The sequence below is a fragment of the Vigna unguiculata genome, chromosome 5 (assembly GCF_004118075.2).
Source record: "Vigna unguiculata cultivar IT97K-499-35 chromosome 5, ASM411807v1, whole genome shotgun sequence".
In the NCBI taxonomy this organism is placed as follows: Eukaryota; Viridiplantae; Streptophyta; class Magnoliopsida; order Fabales; family Fabaceae; genus Vigna; species Vigna unguiculata.
This window is the reverse complement of record NC_040283.1, coordinates 21,836,141-21,864,123: the sequence shown is the minus strand read 5'-3', so window position 1 is coordinate 21,864,123 and position 27,983 is coordinate 21,836,141. Positions and strand designations below refer to the sequence as shown.

The window sequence follows — 27,983 nt, the reverse complement described above, 5'->3', positions numbered from 1 at the left end:
ATTATAATACATCACTTAATCAAGATCATACAAAGAGTAAAGGTTAACATATTCATAGCAATTATATTAAAATTTTATATTATAGTAAATAATTTTTTTTATACAATTATAGTGACAAAATTACACTTTGATAATGATTTAGAAATAAAAAAATAATTATATAAAATATATCAAAATAGTATTCTGTAAGGCCATTTATTTTCGGCCTTTTATTTTAAGGGCTGCCCCAATCTTATGAGCCTAAGGGTTGGCCTAAAAGGGGAAAGATTATACCTAATCTGCCCTAAACCTAAACTTTGTGCTCACTTTCGAAAAACAGAACCCTCACACCCTTAGAGCAGTTGCCGTTTTCCTCTGCTAGGGTTTTGGATCCCGTTCGTTCCAAGTGCAAATAGCTCTCTTCTGTCCATGTAAGTTGATCTCAGCCATGCTCTTCTTCCTTCAACGTACTCTTCGTAAGTCCAGCTAAGGTTCGTACTGATAAACCTGTTTAACTCTGTCCGCTTCACTTTTACAGTGCTGTAATCTCTTTCTAGAGCCGTGGCGTTCCGTTGTTCGGTGTCTAGCTCATTCCAGGTAAGGGAAGCTAGGGATCTTTGTTAAAGTCTATTTCTTGCACTTTTTGCCACTGTTTTTATGATTCTTACGATTGTGGTACCTTTGTGAAATATTGAATGGATGTATACTGTTGTTTTGAGTGTGTTGTTGTATGCGTAGCTCAAGCGTGAAAGCTTTTCTTTTTTTGGGCGAGGGGTATTCTCGCCCAGGCGAGCAGCGGCTCGCTTAAGCGAGAATCCGCGAGTCTCGCAAGGTTTCCCTAATGACAGTCTCGCCTAAGCGAGACCCTGTGGCTTGGGCGAGACTGGCACGAGACTTCTCTATATAACTGTTCCTTTCATGTTTTTGGGCCCTTAATTGTATGTTTGGCTTGGTATGCTTTACCTTGAGTATGAACTGTATGAATTGAGTGACCTTGTATGAATAAGATGGAATTATGATTCATGAGTTTTAACATGAGGTGAGCATGATGTTTGTATGGGGTGATTCATGGGATTAAAATGATGAGTTTGGTATAGCTTTGACATGAGACATGAGTGAGGGTGGATTAATGAATGTGGCATGGTGTCGGTAGGAAATACACTTCTACATTTGTGACTTGTGAAGGATGAGTGGAATGGATTCAATATGGAATACAAGTGAGGATGAATTGTAAAGGTTGACATGATATATACACTACAAAAAATCATGTATATAACGATGTTTTTAATACGACAGTTAATTAAAATTGTCGCTTTTTGCAGTATAATACGTCAGTTTGATAACGGCCATAATGTATATGTATAATATGGCGTTTCTAACCACCATCTTTTACATTGTCATATTATTATTTAAAATTGTGTCATTTTGAAATGCCACTTTATATAAAACATTATTTTTATAATTTTATGAAATTATTTCCTGTCCCACTTTTGTCTCGATACCCTTTTCTTTTAAAAAACTTTGTTCCCTCTCTTTTCTATTTCATTTTCCCACACAACAATTTAATATTTTTTTAACTTAAGTCACTAACACCCAAATTACTCAAACCCCATATCTCTTCACTCTCACAACGAGAAAAGCCACACAGACCCATTTTTTCTCTAACCCTAATTAACTCACTACACAAAGGCAGCCCCTTCTCTGTTGCCTCTTCCAGACTCGAGCAACTGCAGCCCCTATCGAGCCTCCATGTCGCCGAACCTATGGAGCCGCAATCGCTAACGTCGTTGCCCCCCATGGCCGGCCATGGCCAACGTCGGCAACGATGTTTCGACTTCGCTCTTTCCTTCTCAACAGTCTCTTCTTCTCGACACCAACAACACTAATCCAACCCCTGAAACATGTGTTCACCTTCTACCCACCACCAATGACACTGGCACCCGTCGAAGGCCTCACCGGCGACACCATCGCCCTTCGCTCCGCCACGCGTGAAGCGCTCATACACTATTAACAACATCTCCTACTCCGTTTCTCCAACACGTTCGAGACAGCGCGACTCGCCACCACCGCACCAGCCACCGCGACTGGGTTCGTAATCGTCACCAACTACAGCCCTCCATTCGAACTCCGACTCGCCGCCGACACTCCTTTGTTCATCTCCTATGATTGGATGTGGCTGATTGGGTTTTCCCCTTGTTGAAAACCCAAAAATAGTACTGAAAATGCGAAAAAAAATGAGGTGAGGGATGGCGCACACAGTGAGGTTAGTTACTCTCTAGTTGAAGAATTTGAGCAATTTTTTATGTTTTTCTTATACTGAACTTAGTGATTTTTTAATGTTTTTTTGATTTATTATTTTTTTTGCTTCAAAATGCGTAAGGCAAGAGCATGAGCGCCTCTTCGACGCCCTGAGTCTAAGTCACAAGCAGAAAATCGATTTGAGAACCATTTAGACCCTTCTTGAGAAGGGTGAGGAAAATTATGATAAAGTCATTGCGTTTGGTGAAATTTAGTTTGAGAGTAAGAAAATGGAAGGTGTGGGTGTTGTAAAGAAGAAAAGGGGTGGTGACAGAGGTAATAAAAAAAATGTTGATTCATTAATTGTGTTTACTTGCTAGTGATTTGGTACACTAGAATGAGAATTTTTTACTTTGGCTCGTTATCATGAGAAGCATTTGAGACTGGTTTTGTGTTTTTCATGGTTGTGATTTTGCTTGGCAATGGAATTGTTATTTTAAGAAAAAAATGTTTCTTTCTTAAATTTTTAAATGGCCAATATTTCTTTTTCATTTGAAAATATTGATTTCATAGTATTTGATCAAATCGTTATAGAGCTAATACTCCATTGAGGTATGTATGTCCCTATTTCACTGTTCCATTGAGGTTCTTTGAACTTCATGAGAAATAATAGGGCTAATACTCCATTGAGGTTCTTTAAAGTTCATGAGAAATAATAGGGCTAATACAAGGGTGTAAAGAAAATGTTACTTGGAAAAAAGTGATCATGACCCTTTTGACATTTTTTTGCAGCTATGAACAAAACTTTAGATATAGTTGTTCATGCATTTTTTCATGTTGTTACTAAATCAGAATCGGGGTTTCACAGTGTTAATCTTTTTTTTTCATATATATTTAATGAATCTTTTATAGTTCAAATTAGTGAGATAGCTTTAATCTTGGTTGGTATTGGTATTATCTCTGTTTTTTGTTCTCTTTTTACCTCCAAGGCAGCTTCCAGTTGCTTTTGCTCCAGAGCTGACTATTGTGCTGATGTGTATCTTTGGATGACGAATTTGAATGTTTGTTCCCTTTCTTAAAAGTGGTCTCGTAAGTGACTTACTAATTATCCATCTTTTATTATGTAGGATTGCTATTATGATTTGTGTATATTTCTTGTGCATGGGATTTCTATTTCAGAAGATTTAGTGGTAGCTCTAGCAGATGGGTTGCAAGCATCTGGACTCAATTTGGTTAATAGTGGTGTGTCAAGTAAAACAAATAGCTTGGATATGTCATTACGTGCTTTATCCACAAGTGAACACTTAAAGCTACATAACGAGGTACTTAATGTAGCTTTTCTTTATTGTTTATTTTGTTTCCCTTGAAATAAAAATATTTTATAAAATTAGTGAAATTTTTTATTTAAAAAAATGATGAATTTTATAACTGAAATAGGAAACAAAGTTTGCAAACCTAAGACTTTTTTTAATTGAGTTGATGTTGATTTAGTTGAACTTTGTTTTTAAGGCAGAGAATCTTTTGCTGGAGAGGGGGATAACAAAGAGGTAACTTTCTGTTCACAACCTTCTGTTTTAAATTTTTATCCTTACATAAAAAAAAATCATCAATACAAGGATACACAATTTTCAAGGAAATGCAACATTTGTCTTTTTCATATCAAATAAGAGTCGTAGACATAACTAATGGGCCATTATTAATGTTAAAATTTCTTATCATAAAAGAATGACATTAACACGCATAACAAGTTTGCAATAATTGATTTGAAAGTTAAAACTGAAGATGGGGAAGGCAAGAAAAGGTAGAATTGGCATTTTTTTTAGTTTTGTTATTCAACTTTCAATTTTCAATTTTCTTGTTGAACTCAAATCTTACATTTTGTGAATTCCTTTTAACCTTTGTGGGTTTGAGTTTAATCATTATGCAGTTGTGACAGGTGCAAACAAAGGAATTGGATTAGAGATAGTTAAGCAGTTAGTCTCAACTGTGATCAAGCTGGTACGCATAACTTGAAAGTGGTGTGCCATCTCCCCATGAAATAGTAGGATCAAGTGGTGGAAACAAAACACCTTAGACTTAGGACTTTTAATGTTGTCTTTTTTTCTTAGATACTTGAATATTTTGGTACTCTTAATATTGTCTTTTTTTTTTTCAAATGCTTGAATTGATATTTTGGTGTAGTTATGTTATATTGACAATGAATCAATTTAGTTTATCAATTTCTATTTGATAGTGCTATAATTTTTTATATATTTTAAATTATCATGAAAAAATAATTTTATCGAATTATGAAAGTATAAGAAATATTAAAAAAGAATAAATAATTAAATATTAAAATTACGTCACTTGATACATTTGATAATGACGTAATTAATCTCATAATTAATTGTAATTAATTAAACTGGTGACATTTAAAAATGTCATAATATAATGATAATAATGTTAGTTTAAAACGTCGTTTTTCATATTATATCTATCATCAAGTAAAAATATTACGTTAGTTTTAACTGACGATTTTTGCCTCTTTAAACTGCCACTTTATATGTTGTATAAAATGACGGTTGTTGCGGCGGTTCATCTATAACCGCCATATTATACTTTGTGACGGCAAGAATTACGACATTTCAGAAAACCGTCACTCAAGTAAATAACGACAGTTAAAAATGACGTATATTACAAAAATAAACGTCGATATTTACATGTTTTTTTGTAGTGATATATATATATATATATATATATATATATATATATATATATATACCTGTGCATGTTAAATATTACTTGTTTGATTATGATTGGTCCATGGTCAGTGTGTAATTCCTTGAAATCTCTAGGTAGAGTTTCAAGGTCGCGCTTCAATGGTCGGGACGTAATTCCATGGCCCCTGTTAGTGGGTGTCCATGGTGGTGCCCCATCTATATAATTTGGTAAGGATTCAAGGTAAGGATTGCATCCTGACACTCTAAGGAGTCAGTTAGTCTCACTTAGAGCGGACTGACTCTTGTGGTGAGAGTAGCAAGAGGCCTGAAATTCATTAAGGGCTAACCTTGTGTGTGGGGAACTGATTCATTGTAACACTTGTAACACATAGCTCGGGGGTGAGCAGAGGTATCCATCACAAGTGCAAGCGTCCGCTGAATCCGACCAGATTATATGTAATCCGGATGAGTCGAGTCGAGTCTTAGTGTATTGATTGAAAGGTCACAACATGCTTGGATGATGTATGTATATTGGATTGTGATGGTATATCTGAATGCATGATAAAACTACTTTTGGCTCTAGCTTACCCTTCTGTTTTGTTGTGTGTTCTGCTGTGTGGTTCTCTCTTTTGCGATGATCATCAACTTGTTGATGTGAGCAGATGTGAGGAACACCCGTGGCCAACAGGGAGGTGATGGTTCCGCTGCTTAGTTGACTGGACTTGGGCTTTTCTTTTTATGTCTTTTGCTAGGGCTATCGCCCATGTATTATTTGATATGTACTGTGTTTCTGGTTACTTTAGACCTCGTACTTTGTCTTGTTGTGTGACGTGTCATTGAAGTAAGTTTATTTATTTAAATGGGACATTACATATTCTACATGATAAAAATAAACAACAAATAAAAATAAAAAAGTTTCAAATATGTGTCTTAGAAATTATTTGAGAGATTATTGAATAAAATCACACAAAGGAAAACAAATATATAATTACAAGTATGATAAAATGAAAAATACCTTAGAGATCTAAGAAAACTTTTCAAAATCAACATAGTCAATGGCTGAGAAATAACGAAATTTATTTTAGCAAAACCAAAAAAAAATTCAAATGAAACAAAAATTAATAATAATAAAGTAAAGAAGATAAATTTTTTATATTACCTAGTAAATGAAAGGTTTATGCTATTAAACACTTGAATTGAAAGTGTTTAACATTTTCATGTGAAAGAAAAATATACAATAAATAAAAATATTAAAAAATATTAGAAGTATTCAAATGTGAGACATAAAAAATATTTAATTGACATACATCAATTCAACATAATTGGATAAATGTTATGATAATATAAAAAATATATTGGAGATTCAAAATAATTTCATGAAAAACAAACAATTAGGAGAATTAAAAAAACAAAAAGTGTGTAGTAATATATATATATATATATATATAATTTTACTAAATTGACTATGAATATTTTAATAATTTGAACGAGGAAGGGGATATGGCGGGGACGAGTATTATGGCGGGTATAGGACGGAGACAGGGCAAATATGTACATATTCATACTCGATTGAAAAAGTTGGGGATTCCTCGTACCCATACTCAGTCAATGTGAGAATTTTCCGTCAAAACAGGGATGTGTTCGGACAATACCCACATAGACGGATTTATTTGTCATATCTAATTATGTCAAATATTATTGTCTTGATATATTATTATTTTTAGATTCTTATATATTGTATATATAATAAATTTTATAAATATCTTGGAAAAACGGTTGTTTGGTTTAATTAATTTCATTTCCTAGAATTTGTGTCGTCATTTTAAAATCATGCTTCTTGACCTGATTTTAATAATTCCAATTCATTCTCCCAAAGTCCTTGAACTTCTTTCTTCTCCTCTTTGCTTGTTAACGAGGTATTCTCAATGGTATGGGGAAGAAATATAAGAGGAGAGTTTACAACCACCCATCTCCAAAAGGATGTATTAATTCATCTTTATTTCCTATTTTTGTTATATTTTTTTTTTTTTACTCCAAAAGATCGCAATTTGTTTCAATCTTCAGTACCCGTTATTTATTTATTTTTTATTTATTATTTTTTAATGTTTAATGTTTATTGTATATTATATTTATTGTATTTTGTAAAATACATTTTATATTCAAATTTAACTTAATTTCATTGCATTGAATTGGATGTAATATAATTTATCTATTTATTTTAATTATTTAATAGTAGTGTTTCTTAAGAATATAATACTATATTAAGCTATAGACAAAAAAAAATACAATTTTAGTATCGAAAAATCTCTGTCAGCTTAACAACATATAGATAAATAGATTATTTTAAATGTGTATTGTATCACATTACTTACTTTCTTCGTTCTCATTGTAAAAACACCTCGTAATCATGTAAAATTCACACTCCAATTCACATTAAATATATTTTTATATAATATTTTTAAGGTCTGTTTATTATTTTTCTATTAGGTAACGTGGTTGTCATCATCGTCATCGTGCAAAGTTTTATGTCCTCCCCAAAAGTTCTTCTTCACCTTTTGGAGCTCAATTTAATGGAGGTACAATAGGGGATCAAACAGAGGGTGGTAACACAACCACATTTTTCTTCTCTCATTTTCCAATGAGCTATGGAGAGTATGATATGTGGAAATATTTCGTCATTGGGAGGCAGCTTCAGAGGTTTTCATAGCTTGGAGGTTGGACATAATTCCACTGGTGGATAATACATCACAGTCCAAATCATCAACAAAATATAAATCCCTAAACCTATTCTAATGAAACCAGTGTTCCAAAACAGGAGACAAGTGATCCAAACAAGAATCGGGCGTATCTGGAAGCAAGAATGGAATCACCAGTGAAGTCGTGATGAAGTGCGATGGCCCTTAGCAACCGGGGTGAAGGCGGCTGGGACTTGCCCCTCGTGTGAGAGGTGTGGGATTATAGCAATATCCCCAACGAGGAAAGCCAACCAATAGTAATAAAAAGGTATAATTAGTCGCAACGTACACAGTTTCGTCCCAATGTGTCTAAATGGTACCCGCTTTTAACTTTGCATCTACTTAGTACCCAAATTAGTTAATTTGCATCAATGTGGTCCACCCCGTTAAGTTTTCAGAAACGCCGTTAACAGATCAGTGATGTGACATTGCAGAACGGATACGTGTCAATGAAAATAATTGTACAGTGGCAATTTGTGGATAACGTGTCATGCCCTATTTGAATTGATTGTCCCCATTTAAAAAGCCCTAATTTCTCATTCCCATCTTCATCTTCTTCTTCATTTTTTCGTCGGGAAGCTGATTTGTTGCAGGGGTAAGGTGGCGAGTGAAGTGGGAAATGTCACATGGTTTTAGTCATTCGTGGTCGTCTTGTTCGTGTGGGTCACATAACCACAGCGTTTCTTCTCCTAGTTCTGTATCTGGGTCGTGGGTGGAATACCACATTTCCTTCACATTGGCATAACTCATCTCCTTCAGAATACCCAAAACACCATTAAATTAAACCACGCACAACATTCAACCACTAACCCTAAACTCCAACAACAAATAATGCAATCAACGACAAAAACAAATGGTTTGCACCTACAATCCCAAATAGCTGCCAATTTGATGTCAATTACACCTTCAATTTTGTCCACAACGCATGAAATGACCCAAATTTCGTAAACCCTAACTCTAGAAAACCCCTATTCTATTTTGTTCCCAATTCGTGCCTTTTTTTTCTTTTCAATTTCCTCTTACGTTGCACTGTTCCACATCGCACACTACTCTCGTGCCACGTCATAACATTTTTTTCTCACTTAACTGGTCAACTCAATCAAACGTTATCTTATTTAACGGAGTTAACGAAAAGGGACCACATTGATGCAAATTAACTAATTTGGGTACTAAGTAGATGCAAAGTTAAAAGCGAGTACCATTTAGACACATTGGGACGAAACTGGGTACCTTGCGACTAATTATACCTAATAAAAAAGAAAGAAAGTGTAGAGATTTTTTTGTGCGTCTTGCATCAGAGAGATTTTGTGTTTATATAAATACCTTGTATACCACTAAAATCATAGTCTTCAATTATAATGAAATATATGAGAAATGAATTGGTTCCGATGAAACATATTATAGAAATTAAATTGTTGCATAATATACATGATATTGATTATAAATTTAAAAAAATATTGCTTGTAATTATTAGAATTATATATTGTTTGGTACATGAACACCCTGATGCAAGTAAATCAAGTCATAACATAATATTCATATAATTGATTCTAATTATTACTATAAGGCCCACTTTTTATGTCATAATGTTTAGGGGCCTAACCTATTCTGTTGGACCTAAGGCTAGCCCATAAGGTGCCCCAAAACCCCACTTCTAGCCCTAACCCCCCTCATTCTGTTGTTTTTCCAGAAAATTGTTCCCCTTCTCCCTCTCACAGAGCTATGCTAGGGTTTGAGTCAGTTTCCCCTTCGAGCCAATCGGAAGCCTTCTCCAAGTAAGTCGAACATCCTTTTTCTTCCTTTTTCATCATGTGTGCGCCTGTACGGTACATGGTTTATCCTTATAACCCTATCTTTGTTCTTGTATGCGTTTTTCAACTCCTTAATTTGTTCCTGGAGCTGTAGTGCTCTTCCTTGGGGCCCTGTTGCTTTTGGATAGCTCTTATCAAGGTAAGGGAAGCTAGGGTTTTTGTGTTTTCTTTATATCTGCCTATTTTTAGCTTTGTTTCGCGTTTATGATTCTTGTGTGTTGTTGTGGTTGCCTGGAATAATGGTAAATGTTGTTTGGTTTCGAGTGCTTGGTTGTTGCATGCGTGAACAGAGGTGAGAACTAATATTCTCGCCCAAGCGAGCATGTCTCGCCTAGGCGAGACTAGCAGAAGCCCGCCCAGGTTTCTGGCTGAACTGTCGCTCAGGCGACAAGCCTTCGTTTTGAGCGATGAGTAATCTCATCGTAGAAGCCACTGTTCCACTGCTCGAGCTCTCGCCTAGGCGAAAAGGGCTCGCCTGAGCGATGACTTCTAGCCTGAGTGTGACTGGGGCACGTTTCGTGTTGTAGTTTTGATTTGTTCCCTGATGTGGTTGCTTGCCTGTCTGATAGCGTGTTTTACCACAAATGCATGAAGTATGATGCCATGTATGTTGTATGAGATTAAATGAGAATGAGATTTTTTTATGTAGAGTATGAAATGGAAAACATGAATTGTTGGTTGGTTGGTTGGATATTGGCATGAGACTATTATGCTTGATAAATTTGTGGTTGGTTGGAGAGACATGGCTGTGGTATGATATTTGATGTAATTCCATGAAACTCTTGGTGAGATTTCTTGGTGGTGTCGTAGTGTATATAATTAGGTAATGATTCAAGTAAGGATTGCATTCTGAAATTCTAAGGGGTCAGTTAGTCTCACATAGAGTAGACTGACTCAAGTGGTGAGAGTAGTAGGAGGCACTAGTCTTTGATATGATAATGGCCTTAGATTTTTAAAGGCTAACCTTGTGTGTGGTAGGATGAAACTCATTGGCAATGGCTCTGTAGAGTAGTAGAGGCCACCACAAGTGCAAGCATCCAGTGAATCCAACTAATTATATGTATCCGGATAAATTGAGTCTTAGAGTCTTGTTGTTTGTTATCACATGATTGGACGTGTTCTTGGTTTTAAATTGCATGCTTAATTGTATGATAAAGATCTTTTTATTCTAGCTTACCCTCTCTACTTATGTATGTCTTCTTGTATGGTTTTTCCTTTTTACAATGATCACCAATTCCTTGCTGTAAGCAGATGTGGGAACCCCTGATGATCATAGTGACGATGGGAACGTTGCAACTTAGTTGATCCTGAGTGGAATTTGGGCTCATTGTTGAGCTCACGTTTTGAAGAAACTTTGTTGTTTTGTAATCTCTTGCTCTATGAGTAAGCTTTTGGGCAACTGTTGAACTTTTAACTTTGTTCATGGCATCGTGGTGTGCCTAGTCTTTTCTTCTAGTATATTCATGGATAATTGTAATGGTTGATACATATATACTTCTTGATGTTGCTCTTTCATATTATATTATATGTGATGTTTCGTTTATAGGATTTATTCTCTATTAAATGGGATGTTACAATTACCAAGAATATTTGTTTCTAATTATTAAAATTGTACCCTTCTCTAAAAATATTATTATCGGGAATATTTGCTTCTAATTATTAAAATCTTACATTTCTGTAAAAACAAAGATTTCAAAAATATCTTTTCGCGACATGTCCTATGGGGTGTAAAAATCAAAGAGTGGGGTGAAGATATGTATAAAAGTTTTGGGTCATTGTGCTTATGAAAAAAGTTGTGAAAGAATAAAAATAAGATGGATTCTCTGTTCTTTTATTATTATTATTATTATTATTTACTAAAATCTAAAGTTTGAAAATCTAAATAATAATTATTACACATTTTTTTCCTTTTTATTTCCTTTTCTCTTTTTTTTCTATCATTGATTATAACATTTTTTTTAGAACAAATTTATTTGTCTGGACGAAATTGAGTGTTGACATAAATAACTATGAGGCATATTATTAGAAAAAGAGGTAGGCTTTGTTAAACCAAGATGGGGGATTGGTTTTGAAACTTTTCTAAAATAAGGTTAACCATTTCAAAATTTTTTCTTTGATTTCAAAAACCCAAAATGCATTTTTCTTGAAATCTAATTAATACAAGAATTATAAGAGCAATAAACAAAGATAGAAATAGAGGAAAACACACATAAATTTATATCAGATAACTAGTGATCCTACGTCCACCCTCAATTTTTTCTTAAGAAAAACTTGTTTCAATATCAACACAAGGATTTCTACAAAACAATACAACAATTACAAGACTTTAGAGGATATTAGTCTCACTCTTACACTGAATATCGAAAAGGATCTTTGTTCTATCCACTCTTGACTCATCTCAAGAAGATTTTGGACTTCTCCACTCTTTAGCTATTCAAGATGTCTAACCTTATCAAAACTATAACTAACAACCCAAACACATTGCTTAAACACTCAGTAGTTTATAAGACAACCACAAACCTAGAAACAATTCCAGAAAACTCAAATAAAAAATAGTTACCATATTAGAAACACTTTGAACTCTTGTCACAATACAACACAACCTTTTGGAATTCTTTAAATGTTTGAGAGCACTTGATGATTATATTTTGATCTCAAAAAGCGTTTTGTATAATTTATGTGATTGCAAAACTTTTTACAAAAAATTGAGATTGATACTCTTTTATGAAGATTTTAGAAACGCACTACAAAAACAAATACTGATGTTTATAATGGATTCTAACACTTACAAACATTCCTAAGTTTGTATGCCCATTTTGGTTTGTAAGAAGTGTTTTAAGTTGTTATATACATTACTAGAAAAACGCTCTATACTTGCATATTTTTTTTATAAATTTTTTTTGGTAGGAAATTGATGCATATTTTGTTTAGAAAACTTTTTGGCAGGAAATTCATTTGACTTTTCATACAGAATATAATTAGCAGAAAAATATTTACAGATTTTATGACAAAATTTTTTTTCACATGAACTACATGCAAATTTTCTTATGAAAATTATCCAAAAAAAATATATTGTAATTACTTGCCAATTACTTACGTGTATGTTTATGATATATTTTTTCTTACGGAAAAGATTCTGCAGCAACATTATTGTTAGAAAAATTTGTATTTCCTACCACTTCTTTTAGGTTTTTTATTAAAGAAAACACTTGCAAATTTATTTGTAAGAAATTTTTGTCAACTTTTTTACCAATTATTTTAAGCATAAAATTCCTGCTAAATTTACCACAAATTTATTGATTATTTGTAAATTTATTTGTGAATCATAATTTGTAAAAAAACATTTGTCAATATTTTTACCAATTGTTTTGGCATGAAGTTCTTCCCAATTTTACTATAATTTTATTTTTTATTTGATTTTTTTATTCTTTATAAATTATGTAAATTTTCTTGTAAAAATAATCAACAAATTTATTTTAGTAAATTATTTTGAAAATGTTGTCGAATTAAAAAAAAACAGCTATAATCGTTTTCTATTCTTATTATTTAATTTTTCTTCTCTCAATTAAAATCAAATTTTCTGTGTAATTTATCTATTCGAAATCATTCTGTTTTATTCTTTCTTATTCAAGGGTTCCATTTTCCTTTTAAGAATTGATATACGCTATTTTCCTCCTCATAATTTGTAGGATATTGTTCTTCCACTCAAAATTTCTCGCATTGCCATTTTCGCGGTTCGCAATTTCACAATCTCCTCTGGCTTGACCACCGCATACCAGCCATTGTCGTTTCTTTGTCACAACATCTTCAACAACATCGTCTCCAATGGGGATGTCAACGAGGCGGGTAGGGTACGGGTAGTAGTTCTCTCGTACCCTACCCGTTGGATAAATATTCGCCCCGTACTCGTATCCATATCCGTCGGGTATCCATTATGCGGGTACCCGCCTATTGTGTTCATATCCGCGGGTATCCACGAGTACCCGCAAATATTTATAAAAATATAAAAAAAACAAATATTTAACTAAAATTGGTGCTTGGATCAACAAGCTTATTTTCTCCAATTGATTCCTAAAAAAACAAACAAATAAAAAATCACTAACAAATTATATTGTAGTTTATTTTTGAATGAAATATTAAAGAAATTACTAACTTCATCAATGTCCACATCTTGCAACATTGTATAAAGTTTCATGTTGTCCAATTTTAATTTGGAAGAGCCTTAAAACATAAGAAGTTCATTAAAAATATCTAACAATTACTTAATTAAAATATCTAAGTAAAAGTGGTAATTTCATTACCTTCCATGTTGGTCCATAATCAGTCTTGGAGACACATCAATGCCTCCACAGTATTTGGAAGTAATATACTCTGATGTGGGACAAGAATCCGACCACCATTACTAAATGATGACTCAAAATGTTTTTTACTTATATATATATATATATATATATATATATATATATGAGGGTATTTTTGTGAATTAAAGTTTAGCGGGTACGGGTATCCACGGGTACAAATACTATGATACCCGTACCCGCCCCGTTAACATGCGGGTATCAAAAATATCCGTACCACGGATAGCGGGTTTCCATTTTTAATATACATTTCCTACTCGTTGCGGGTTTTATCTGCGGATACCTGCGGGTACGGATTTTTTTGACATCCCTAGTCTCCAACCACCAATTTTCCACCTTCATCGCCATATATGCCTCTAGCACCGGTGGCAGCGACGACCTCCCTATCTTGTTTAGGTTAGGGTTTTATAAACTTCTAATTTTAGTTTCCCTTTCCCGGTGGAGTGGTCGGTTTACATTTTTGGTTTACAATTTTTAAGCCTCTCGCACATAATCCTTTCCATTTTCATTTTCATTTGAAATATTTCTAATCTAAGTCTCTCATCAGATGGTCCAACACTCTATGTTTCGCCTCGAGGACGAGTTTCACACGCTTATGGAGTGCGGGGACGAGTCGTTCGGGCTCACTAGGAGTTATCGCTACGATGAGTCATCAAAGAACACGCCTTTTGAGTCATAAGCTAAAACTGAAACTGAAAGACGTGAACAATTGGTGAAACTGAAACAATCTAATAATATTTAAACTATGTAATATAAGGTTGAAAAGTTAAGTTATAACGAGTGTCATTTTTTTCCTTAGCTGCTTTATTAGACACTTGTTAATATTTACTCTTGTCCTGATTTCAGTTTAGTAATTGTCATCTCAATTGTTTCTTTCAAATTAATCTTGCTAATTAAACTCTATAGCTATCATTTTCTTTCTTTCTTTCTTGTCATTTGACATTTTGACTTGCAGCTTCTTTGATTCCTATTTATTGAATTGCACCGAATCTGGCAACTCCGCTGCTGCCGAAGAGTCTCAGGTCAACATTCACCTCGCCATCAACGATAGGCTTAAGGTATCGATCATAATTTCTATTCTTATGAGTCAACAAAGTAAACTTCTATTCTATTTTCTGGTGCTAAACAGGATGCTATTTGGATCTAGTTTCTTTTGAACAAAGCACAAAATATTTGTGTGTCCTGTTATCACTGGAGCACCAGACAAAGGTCTCTGTTTCTCTGAATTGTATGTTTAGTTTATAGTACTTTAGGGTTATTTTCTATCTGTTTTTCTCCTCTTCGGTATAGTTAGAGTTGCTTGACACTGTGACTTTTGCTTATATCTGTTGATTTTCAGGGTTTACAATAGGATTTGGGCGTCAAGCAACAATGGTAGCATATATAAATATTGGCAGTTACTGCTTGGCTGGAAACCTCTTGGAATTCTCATAGGTTGGTTGTTTTCTTCGAATATTATTGTAAGTCTACCATGTCCCACTCTACTGTAGTGCAGGCACTTAAATGTTCCAATCCACTATTACATAAATTAAAATAAAGCTTCTAATGATTTAAGTAGTGATGCTAATTCAGCAGTTTATTGATGCAAATAACAACATAGTGTTTTTCTTGCTAGTTAAATGAATTTTTCTTTCTTAAAATTTATTAACTTGCCAAATGTCTTGTCAAATCTATTAATTTTATATTTAACTGCTCCTTGGATGTGCTTTCAAATATCTTGTTACATTTGATGTTAGCTTGTAGTTCTCAATTTCATATTTTTTCTTTAGACATGCTTAGGCTTTATACACTACTAAAAAATCACTCATCACATATAGGCTTTTGTCAAGCTAAGAATGGAAATGTCTACAGATCGAGAATGGATGTATAACAGGCTTCTTCCTAGTTGAGAGGCATACACAAATGAGTTTTTAAGTGGCTTTGAAGAGTTTATGGCTTTTGCTTGTCGACAACCAAATTTGAGTGAAGGAAAAATATGATGTCCATGCAAGGAATCTAAAAATAACAACAAATCGGGGATCAATTGAAATAAGTTTCATACAATGTAAAAGGTGAAAAAAAATACACGAGGGCATGCTTCATGCACAGATTCATATCTAATCATACATACATCACTCATTTTTGTGAAAAGAAAAAATTAACTCATACATACTTTCATCATGCATTCATACATTAATTCATACATCAAAGTTTCAACTTTGTTCATGTAAAAAAAAAATCATAACATGTGCATCATACACTAATACTGTAAGTGTTCAAAAAGAAAATCCATAAGTCATGCCAACATTATCATTCACCATGCATGCTCGAAATAAACATAACAGCAATATCACACATCATAATCAATGTTAAAAAAAAATAATACATGTGTCAGCATTTTTATGCACATATAATGTAAATGTTAAAAAAGAAGTCATAATAAGCATCAACATACTCATGCATCCATAAAAAAGAAAATTCATACAAGGTGTTAGCATCTGCATGCATTCATACACATGACATCAATTGTCAAACAAAAACTATTCAAATATGTGTTAGAAAAATTAGGTTCTCTATAGTATTTGGTTAAAAAAGGAAAAAAGTCACATACATGCCAACCTATTTATGCATATATCATATTAGCATATTCATGTATATATCATATCAACATATTCATGCACATATCATATTAGCATATTCATGCACATATCATATTATGTTAGCATATTCATGCATGCACAATCATATAAATGCTCAAAAAGAAAAACCCATAACATATGTCTTAATAATCATGCATCATAGTTCTTTTTTATGAAATGATTTTTTTTGTCACTTTTGTGAATCAAAACCATCTTCATTTATATGAGTGGTTGTCGAATCTCTTTTTTTCAAAAAAAATGAAAAAATAATAATATATCTAATTATAATCATCATGGTTCTCCTGTGTCAGTCAAGGTTTCCACACCTTGCCAAGGTTTCCACACCTTGCTTCTATGTAAGTCAAGGTTTCTACACCTTACCAAGGTTTCTACCCCTTATTTCTATATGAGTCAAGGTTTCCACAGCTTGCCAAAGTTTCCACACCTTATTTTTATGTGAGTCTAGGTTTCCACACCTTGCCAAGGTTCCTACACCTTGTTTCTATATAAGTCAAGGTTTCCACACCTTGCCAAAGTTCCCACACCTTGTTTCTATGTAAGTCAAGGTTTCCACACCTTGCCAAGGTTCCCACACCTTGTAGCTACGTTAGTCAAGGTTTCTACACCTTGTTAATAAGTCAGTCAAGCTTTCCACACCTTGCCAATGTTTCTACACATTATTTCTATGTTAGTCAAAGTTTTCACACATTGCCATCGTTTTTTACACTTTTATTTTACGTTAAACAAGGTTCCCACACCAATTCATCTGAGTCATCTATTTTGCTTCATGTATATAACCTGGGTAACGTTTTGGGTTTCATATTATACACTTATCACATGATTTGTCAAGAAAAAATATGAATCTCTTTCTTTCATGCATTCACAAAATTCAATTTGACTTTCACATGTAAATTTCATATTAGGACCTTCTTTATCGAATGGTTACAAACTTTCATTTCAATATCGACCCTCTGTGAGGCAATGGTCGAGTTCATGTTTTCTTTTGGTACATCGGCCCTGTGCGAGGCAATGGTCGAGTTCAGGTTTTCTTTTGGTATATCGGCCCTCTACGAGGCAATGGTCGAGTTCATGTTTTCTTTTGGTATATCGGCCCTCTACGAGGCAATGGTTGAGTTCAAGTTTTCTTTTGGTATATCGGCTCTCTACGAGGCAATGGTCGAGTTCAAGTTTTCTTTTGGTACATCGGTCCTCTGCAAGGTAATGGTTGAGTTCAGGTTTCCTTTTGGTACATCGGCCCTCTGCAAGACAATGGTCGAGTTCAGGTTTTCTTTTGGTATATCGGCCCTCTACGAGGCAATGGTCGAGTTCAGGTTTTTTTTTGGTATATCGGCCCTCTGCGAGGCAGTGGTCGAGTTCAGGTTTTCTTTTGGTACATCAGTCCTCTGCGAGGCAATGGTCGAGTTCAGGTTTTCTTTTGGTACATCGGTCCTCTGCGAGGCAATGGTCGAGTTCAGGTTTTCTTTTGGTATATCGGCCCGCTGTGAGGCAATGGTCAAGTTTAGGTTTTCTTTTGGCATATTGGCCCTCTACGAGGCAATGGTCGAGTTTAGGTTTTCTTTTGATATATCGGTCCTCCACGAGGCAATGGTCAAGTTCAGATTTTCTTTTGGTACATTGAGACCTTCTGCGAGGCAATGGTCATCAATCTCTTTAAATCAAGACCCTCTGCGAGACAATGGTCATTGATTTCTTATATCACATCGGGACCCTCTACATGGTAATGGTCATTGAGTTCCTCTCTTTCAGATATATTACCCTATCCTTGGGAGTGGTCATGTCTATCTTTAAGTATGTTTGACTATTTTTCTCTTTTGTTCTTTTATATTTCATATTTGAAACCCGAACGAAATTAGGATTTTATATTTACTTATCTTTTACTATGATAATATGAAAATTTCACTTTCTTATTATCTAGTCAAATCTAAGTAAAGAAGGGCAGCTGTCAACACTCAATTTCGTCCGGGTAAATGCATTTGTTTTGTTAAAATAATAATAATAATAATAATAATAATAATAATAATAATAACATATATATAAAATAAAATAAAATAAAACAAAAAATATGTTTTTAATTGATGGTAGTTTTTTTTTTAATTTTAATTATACCATGACAAAAAAAAGAAGAGGAAGAATCTAATTTGTTATCACATCTTTTCATGAACCCAAATGTTTTGTACATACTTTCACCCCACTGTTTGCTATTTACACTCCATACATGACATGTTAGAAAATGACATTTTATAATCTCTATTTTTTAGAGAAGGGTATAATATTAGGAGCTTTTTTCTTCATAATAACTCGAATAAATATCTTGAATTTGTGCTTACGGGATGTGTCTCATTCAGAGAAGGTATTATTTAATAATTAAAATCAAATATTCCCGATAATAATGTTTTGTAGAGAAGGGTGCAATTTTAATAATTAGAAGAAAATATTCTTGGCAATGATTAAAATCAATTATATTAATAATATGTTATGATTTGATTAGGATCTTCATGTACCTAAAAATATATGATTCTAGTAATTACAGGTAATATTTTGTTAATAATTACAATCAATACATTGTATATTATGCGCCGATTTAAGTTCTATAATATCTTTCATCATGACCAATTCCTTCCTCATATATTTTATTATAATTAAAGACTAGGATTTCAATGGTACCCCAAGGTGCCTATATAAGCACAAAACTTCTCCAATGCAAGACAAAGAAAAAAATTTGAAAAACCTCTATTCTTTTTTATTACCAGAGCACACACGTAAAAAGGGGGTCACCTTACTATCCTTTAAGTCAGTTTTGCTCTATTCATGACCTTAAAAGGTAAATTCTCTTTGCTCCTAATGTTATTCATCTACTGCTTAGACTCTTTTATAATATCATATCAAATGTATGATCGATTGACCTGTTGGTTGTATGATTAAATGTGTTTAGGGTTTGAACGTTAGGTGATTTTGGGTTTGAGTTCGTCATTGATATGCTAAACCTTTCTCTTCCCATTCATTTGGGATGCAATTATCTTGGTAATTAGAAAGTTTTTTTTTCATAAGCTTTAATTCTCTTTAAAAAAAATAATAAATAAATAAATAAAAATTATTATTTCTTTTATATAAGTATTGAATACCATGTCAAGTCTCGGACTTACTTGATAATCAAAACACTCATTCATAAGCTTTTAATTCTTTTAAAAAAAATTATGATAAAAAATAAAAATTATAATTTTTTTTAATATCATGTCAAGTCTCGAATTTGCTTGATAACTAAATCTTTTATCATGTGGAATCTCGGATTCTGTTGACATTAATAATATATATATATATATATATATAAATCTAAAATTTAGAAAATAATAATAATATCAAACAACATTTCTTATAAAGAACTACGTTATCCCTGATTTTCCAATGGAAATACGTAGGAACGAGGTATAATCCTCGTCGGATCCGAAAAATAAAAAATAGTTTTGTTTTTAATCTTTACTATTTTGTATGTGTTTTCATTTTGTTTGATTTTTGGGGAACAACAAATATTTTAAAACATCAAATTCTATCTTGCACACTTAATTAAAGAAGGACTGTCCTAAAACGGGCGTTGTGGGGTGCTAAAACCTTCCCCACACGTAATCGACTCTCGAATCCAAATTTGGTTTCAAAGACTATTCTTTGTCACAACCGAAATCGCGGTGAGACGACGAAAATAATTTAAAAAAAATAGAGGAATCGCCACCATAGTTTATTATGGAAAACTATAGAAAAATCTTAAAAAGAATGGTCGTTGAAACCAAATTTGGGTTCAGAAGTCAGTTATGTATGAGGAAGGTATTAACACCCCACAACGCCCGTCTTAAGACGATACCCTCTTTATTTAAGTGTGCAAGATAGAATTTAATGTTTAAAATATTCGTTGTTTCTCAAAAATCAAACAAAATAAAAAACACATACAAAAATAATAAAGATTAAAAACAAAATTGTTTTTTTTTTGGTCCGACGAGGATTGTACATAGCTCCTACGTATTTCCATTTGGAAAATCAGGGATAACGTAGTTTTTTATACAAATATTTGTTGTTTGATATTTTTTTTATAATTTTAGATATATATATATATATATTTCATTAATATCAAGAGAACCCGAGATTCTACATGATAAAATATTTAGTTATCAAACAAATCCCAGACTTGACATGATATTAAAAATAATTTTATAATTTTTATTTTTTATTATTATTATATTTTTTTAAGAAAAAAGAATTAAAAGTCTATGAGGAGTGTTTTGATTACCAAGCAAGTCCGAGACTTGACATGGTATGCAATACTTATATCAAAGAAATAATATAATTATTTATTTATTATTTTCTTTTAGAGAGAATTAAAGCCTATGAAAAAAACATTTTTAATTACCAAGTTAATGACATTCCAAATAAAAGTAGAGAGAAGGATTGAGCATGTCAATGTCAAACCCAAACCCAAAAATATTGCTCTTAATATTATATCCTTTGCTAAAAACAGAAATTATAAAATGTCATTTTCTGACATGTCATGTGAAGAATGTAAATAGCAAACACTGGGGTGAAAATATGTATAAAACATTTGAGCTCATGAAATGAAGAAGATGTGATAATTAAAGACAAATTAGATTCTTCCTTCTTTTTTTCGTTTTTTTTTCGTTTTTTTTTTTCATTTTAGAATTAAAGTTAAAATCCTAACATATTTTATTTTATTTTTTATTTACTTATTTATTTATTATTATTTTTTTAACAAAATAAATGCATTCACCCGGACGAATTTGGGTGTTGACAACTTTTTTTATTCAATAGTAAAGTTATATTACGAAAATCACGAAAAACCAGTAAAGTTATATTACTGGTACAGCGCCTGGCGGTTGCAACCCCACCGCCAGGCGATAGTGAGGAAACAGTGGGGTAATGGTACAGGAGGCGTCCGGCAGCAAGAAGATTCGGCCAGGCGACACCGAGAAAATACGTGACTTATGCATCAGCGTCCGCCTGGCGGCAAAGGGGGGCGGTGGTGGCAAAATTTGATGGTTCTTGAGGCACTTAGCGCCTGGCGGCACGTGTCCTCCGCCAGGCGGTCTGGGAGCTGGCAGCGCCTGGCGGCACGTGTCCCCCGCCAGGCGATTTATACTGCTGCAACTTTGAGTTTTATTTATGAATTTGTGATCTACAGTGCGTCTAGTGACACTTTAAGGGTGAGATTGCTGGTGTTCCTTGAGTTGTGGCTCGGGATAGGAGTTAAGCACGTGGTATTCCTTGAGTTGTGGCTCGGAATAGCATCTCTTGAGTTGTGGCTCGGGATGGCGGATGGACACGAGGAACCCTTGAGTTGTGGCTCGGGTTGGCGAGTGTTGCCGGTGTGAGTGTGCTGGTTGTGGCCAGTATGGATGGGTCCAGATGGATTGCCCTCCTCAGTTGTTGGCTGACGAGTTTGGTAGTCTTGGGACGATACAGACTATGTTCGTATATGGGAACTCTACCTGGCATTGCGGTGTATGATCCGTAGCATGTTTTTCCGCACGTGCTCTATCGGTTGTGGCCGATAGGTATGGCAGCAAGTCACCTTGAAGTAATCCTCAGACGTTGTAGAACACAAATAATCTGATTGGGGGCCAGATGGTAGGAATTAAAGAACTGGGTAATGTGGTATGTTTATGTTATGTACGCTATCTTGTGTTGATATGCTAATGTTTTTGCAACTGTATTCATGTGATTTAATTGTTAAGCTCACCCTATCTGCGTGTGTGTGGCGATGATCGTGTACGCGGTACACGGGAGCAGATTCTATTGATGCAGGTGGCTCAGGTGACGCTTAGCCGCGGAGAGGGGTTAGATGTGGGGAAAATGCTTATGTTCCTTTATTGCCTTTGAAAAAAAGTTGTAAACCCTTATGGGTAATTTTATGACGTATTGTTTTGGTATTCCTAGACTTTATTTGATGGTTTAATAAAGTTTTTAAATTTTCCCGCCGTTTTGGGAAAATGAAGTTTTATTAAAAGCACATAGTTTTAATTTAATTCTTTTATTTATTTACAAATCAGTAATATCCTGGCGGGATGTTACAGTTTGGCCGATCGTTCGAGATCTTTTATCTTATTCATCCTCAGAGAAAAGTGAAGAACGAAAGAGTGAAGAAGGCGAAAGTGCAGAACGAGACAATGCAGAACGAGAGAATGCATAACGATAGAAATGAGACGAGACATGGTAAATGAAACGACTATGTGATTTTATAGGAAGTTCCCGAGCTCGGTTTCTCTGCTGTTCAAAGTCTCTGCTGGTACAATCAAAACAACATCGTTTACGACCGCTCGCAATGCAATTAGTCCCGAAAAATATTACTGGCCCTTAATAAAAATTAAAAAAGTGTTTTTAATTTTGACACAAATCCGAGATCGCGAGCATTACATCCGAGGGTCCCGAGGCGAAATTGGATATAAAATAAAAAATATGTTTTTAATTGATGGCAGTTTTTTTTTTTAATTTTAATTATGAATCTGTCGCAACCAAGATCGCGACGGGATGACGAAAATAATTTAAAAGGTACAGAGGAGTCACCACCATAATTTATTATGGAAAACTATAGAAAAATCTTAAAAAAGAATGGTCGTTGAAACCAAATTTGGGTTCGGAAGTCAGTTACGTATGGGGAAGGTATTAACACCCCACAACGTCCATCTTAAGACGATACCCTCTTTAGTTAAGTGTGCAAGATAGAATTTAATGTTTAAAATATCCGTTGTTTCCCAAAAAATCAAACAAAATAAAAAACACATACAAAAATAATAAAGATTAAAAACAAAATTGTTTTTTATTTTTTGGCGCGACGAGGATTGTACATCGCTCCTACGTATTTCCATTTGGAAAATCAGGGATAATGTACTTTTTTATACAAATATTTGTTGTTTGATATTATTATTTTTTTAAAATTTTATATATATATATATATATATATATATATATATTTCATTAATATCAAGAGAACCCAAGATTCTACATGATAAAATATTTAGTTATCAAACAAATCACAGACTTGACATGATATTAAAAAAAATTATATTTTTTTTATTATTATTAATTTTTTTTGTTTAAAAAAGAATTAAAAACCTATGAAGGAGTGTTTTGATTATTAAGCAAGTCCGAGACTTGGCATGGTATTCAATACTTATATAAAAGAAATAACATTATTTTTTATTTTTTATTTTTTATTATTTTTTTTATAAGAGAATTAAAGCCTACGAAAAACCTTTCTAATTACCAAGATAATGGCATCCCAAATAAAAGGATAGAGAAGGGTTAAGCATATCAATGACGAACCCAAACCCAAAAATCACCTAGCGTTTGAACCCCAAACACATTTAGCCAGACAATAAGTTAATCGATCATATATTTGATATTATAAGAGAGTCTAAGCAGTACATGAATAACATTAGAAGCAAAGAGAATTTACCTTTCAAGGTTGTCCCGTATAGAGCAAAAATTGACTGAAAGGATAGTAAAGTGACCCCTTTTGTGTGTGTGCTCTGGTAATAAAAAAGAAGAGAGGTTTTTCGATTTTTTTTTTCTGTGTCTTGCATTGGAGAGGTTTTGTGCTTATATAAACACCTTGGGATACCACTGAAATCCTAGTCTTTAATTATAATAAAAGATATGAGGAAGGAGTTGGTCTCGATGAAACATATTATAGAAATTAAATCGTTGCATAATATCCAAAGCATTGATTATAATTATTAACAAAATATTGTTTGTAATTACTAGAATCATATATTTTCCGGTACATGAATATTTTGATCAAATCATAACATATTATTCGTATAATTGACTCTAATTATTACCAAGAATATTTTCTTCTAATTATTAAAATCTTACCATTCCCTAAAAAACATTATGATCGGGAATATTTGCTTCTAATTATTAAAATAATATCTTCTGTGAGAAAAAACAATGAGACACATCTCATAAGTATAAATTCAAGATATTTATTCTAATTATTATGAAGAATATTGCTTCTAATATTATACCCTCCTCTAAAAACAGAGATTATAAAATGTCATTTTCTAACATGTTATGTGAGGAGTGTAAATAACAAACATTGGGGGTGAAAATATGTATAAAACATTATTAGGTCCATGAAAAGGGTGTGATAATTATGAACAAATTAGATTCTCCATTCTCTTTTTTTCCATGGTAGAATTAAAGTTAAAAAAATCTACCATCAATCAAAAACATATTTTTTTTATTTTATTATATATATATATATATATATATATATATATATATATATATATATATATATATTAACAAAACAAATGCATTTATCCAGACGAAATTGGGTGTTGACACTCCCCCCGGAACTATGTATGATGACTCCTTATATATTCTTGACTTTGATCATTCTAGGCCCACACAATCCAGAAGCTAAAATTGATGTGTATTTGCAACCGTTCGTTGATGAATTGTTACAATTATGGAATGATGGTGTCATAAGATATGATGCATCTAAAAAGCAAAATTTTCGATTAAAAGTTGCCTTGATGTGGACAATAAATGATTTTCTTGCCTATGGAATGTTGTCTAGATGGAGTACTGCTGGAAAATTTGCATGTCCAATATGTACGAATAAATTGAAAGCTTTCTCACTCAAGAATGGAAGAAAAATGACTTGGTTTGATTGTCATCGTCAATTTCTACCTTGTAATCATGTTTTTAGGAGAAATAAGGAAGCCTTTTACAAAAATAGAATTGAGAATGATTATCCTCCTCAGAGGTTAAATGGTGAACAAGTATATGAGATGGTTTCTAGCATTGCTAAGTCAACTGAAGTGAGGATATGCAATGTTATTGGCCATGGACATTCCCATAATTGGACAAAGAGAAGCATATTTTGGGATTTTCCATATTGGAAAAACAATCTTTTGAGACACAATTTAGATGTTATGCATATAGAAAAGAATGTATTTGAAAATGTGATCCACACTATTTTGGACAGCAAAGAGAAAACTAAAGACAATGAAAATGCACGATTGGACTTGGCAATGTATTGTCATAGGAAGGAGTTATTGTTGAAAACAAATCCTAATGGAAAATGTATGAAGCCTAAAGCCAATTTTTGCTTATCCAATGAACAAATTGTTTTTATTGAGTTCTTAATGTCTTTGTTTTCATTAAGTACTTTTCATTTGCAGGACAAATTTGAACAAAGAAAAAGTGAGTTAACATCTCAAAGCAATATGGAGAATGCTAATGATGGTGAACAATCCATTCACGAAAATCCATCTGATTGGGATATATGGATTGACTCAGTTGGTAAGAAAAAGGGAAGGGTATTTGGTCTTGGATCTGTGGGTAGAATGTTTATTTCAACCTCAAGTCAACAATTACATTTTGAGGAAGTTGATGCTTTAAGAAGTCAGATTCAAGCATTAAATGAATCATTACAAAGACAAGAAGAAGAAAAGGTAAAAATGAAAAGAGAGTTGCAAAAACAAAGAAAAGATAAAATAGAAATGAGAAAAGAGTTGACTAAGACAAAAAATCAAGTAATAACTTTAATGCAACATTTAGGATATCTGGCATCCTCTTCTCATCAATCTTTATCATCTCCACATACTAATGAGAATGAGGATGATGACGATAGTGACCATACAGAAGATGGTGATAATTATTATTTTATTCTTTACTTGTTATATTAATATGATTTTGTTATTTATTGTATTACTTAATGTATTTCATTTGAATTTGCAAAGAGTACAAGTTTTTTATTATAGGTACAAATTTGATGCAATTGGTACTATAGGAAAGTTTTAAAAGTCTTTTTATGGATGTATTCATTTAATTATTATGCAAATGACTTATATGTTTAGTTTATAGTACGAATGACTTACATTGAATGTTGTCAAAATTTTTCATAAATTATGCAAATGGTTCACTCAATTACAATTGGCAATGGAAAACCTGCATTTAGATTTTGTTTTGCATCGTGACCGGAAGGTATGCTCATATGAAACAAACTATTGGTTTATGATTTTTGTCCTTGATTTAAAGTTCTCAAGCTCTTTCACAAATAACTTTTGTTAAACTTGAAATTAGGGCTCTTTGACACTTCAACTGTTGATATGTTGTTACTATACGTGTTTTCAATACTCTATCTCTTTCTCAAATCACCTTCTTTTTACTTAATTTCTTTGCCATGACTTTGTGTTATATGCACTTCCATGGATTCTGAACTAGCTTAGAAAGTACGCATGGTTCATCATCTTTTCAACGTTCTTCTCCGGATAAGATTCTATACATCAGTGGGCTTTCTTTTCTATTAGATTTTTTATCTTCTTGAGCATAATGGTAACAAGATATTTATGTTATTTTTCAAACTTGAGTTTCTTTTTTGTTGGAACTTTGCAAGGTTATAGATTTGTTTATAAGATGATTTGTTCAATTCATCGAACTGTATCACCTACCAAACATTGAATTTTGCAAAATCTTCTCATAATATATCAAAACTTTTTATTCAGGGAACATTTCCTAAAGGACAAGAAATATCTGTAAAGATACTTTCAAGTGTTTCCATTCAAGGGCTGCAAGAATTCAAGGAGGAGGTTATTTTGATTGCCAAACTTCAACATCAAAACCTTGTAATATTGAGGGGCTATATGTCATAACTAGTATGTGAACTAGAAAACACGTTCTTATAACATTAATTCCTTTATTTTCTCTACATTTCAACCTTAATAAATACACATGGATTGTGTTTATATACTTGTTTAGTCTGAATGTTTGGTAATTGAATTTAATGGATATTTTTTTATGTTTCTAATTATTGTGCAACTATTTTAATCTTTACAAACAAATATTTATGAGATTATTACATATTTAATGTCCTCTATTATATTCTGAAATCAAGGCTAGTTTAACTAGACAAAAAGTTACAAACAAGATATAAATGCACGTACATTCTATGAAATCAAATGGATTGTTTTGTTAACTTATTGTAATAGAAGCATATTAAATTGGGTTATTGAAAATGCAGGATAAAAGTTAACATGTATACTTTAAAGGAGAAGGCTTCTGATGCAAATATTGTTGCAACCAGTCAATTAAGCATAATAATTTTGAGGAGAAAGTTAATTTTATTAAACATCATATGGGTGTGTCTCAAACATTATTCTAGTATAGAGTTTGTAATCAAATCTCCATGAATGGTTTGGAGTTAGTGTTTTAAGTTTATGTAATACCGTCAATATGACTACTAATTGTTTATGATAATTGATGTTGAAAATATTTGAAGTTATTAAAATATTTGGCTACTACTAATATTCTATTTATTTATTTCAAGTACAAATTTCATAATTTAATTTTAGGTATTAATAATAAATAAAATAAATAAATCATTCATAACTTATTTTGACATTTAAAAATAATAAAAATAAAGATTATATATTTTTTAAAATTTATTATATTTTTTTGCGAAATTTCCTGCGAAATTATTAGTATAAAAATGTACTTACAAATCCAATTTTGC

At 32.7% G+C, this 27,983-nt stretch overlaps 1 long non-coding RNA gene across 3 annotated transcripts; it reads left to right on the top strand.

The window, feature by feature from the left end:
• Positions 1-1,576: 1,576 nt before the first annotated feature.
• Positions 1,577-4,442, top strand: LOC114183283. 3 transcript variants are annotated; one of them, XR_003604324.1, is made up of 5 exons: positions 1,580-2,242; positions 2,360-2,448; positions 3,345-3,539; positions 3,727-3,764; positions 4,145-4,442. It is a non-coding gene; the product is annotated as an uncharacterized LOC114183283 (long non-coding RNA). The 3 variants fall into 3 exon arrangements; XR_003604323.1 differs by having other exon boundaries at positions 2,360-2,553; XR_003604322.1 differs by having other exon boundaries at positions 1,577-2,242; positions 2,360-3,539.
• The last annotated feature ends 23,541 nt before the right edge of the window (positions 4,443-27,983 follow it).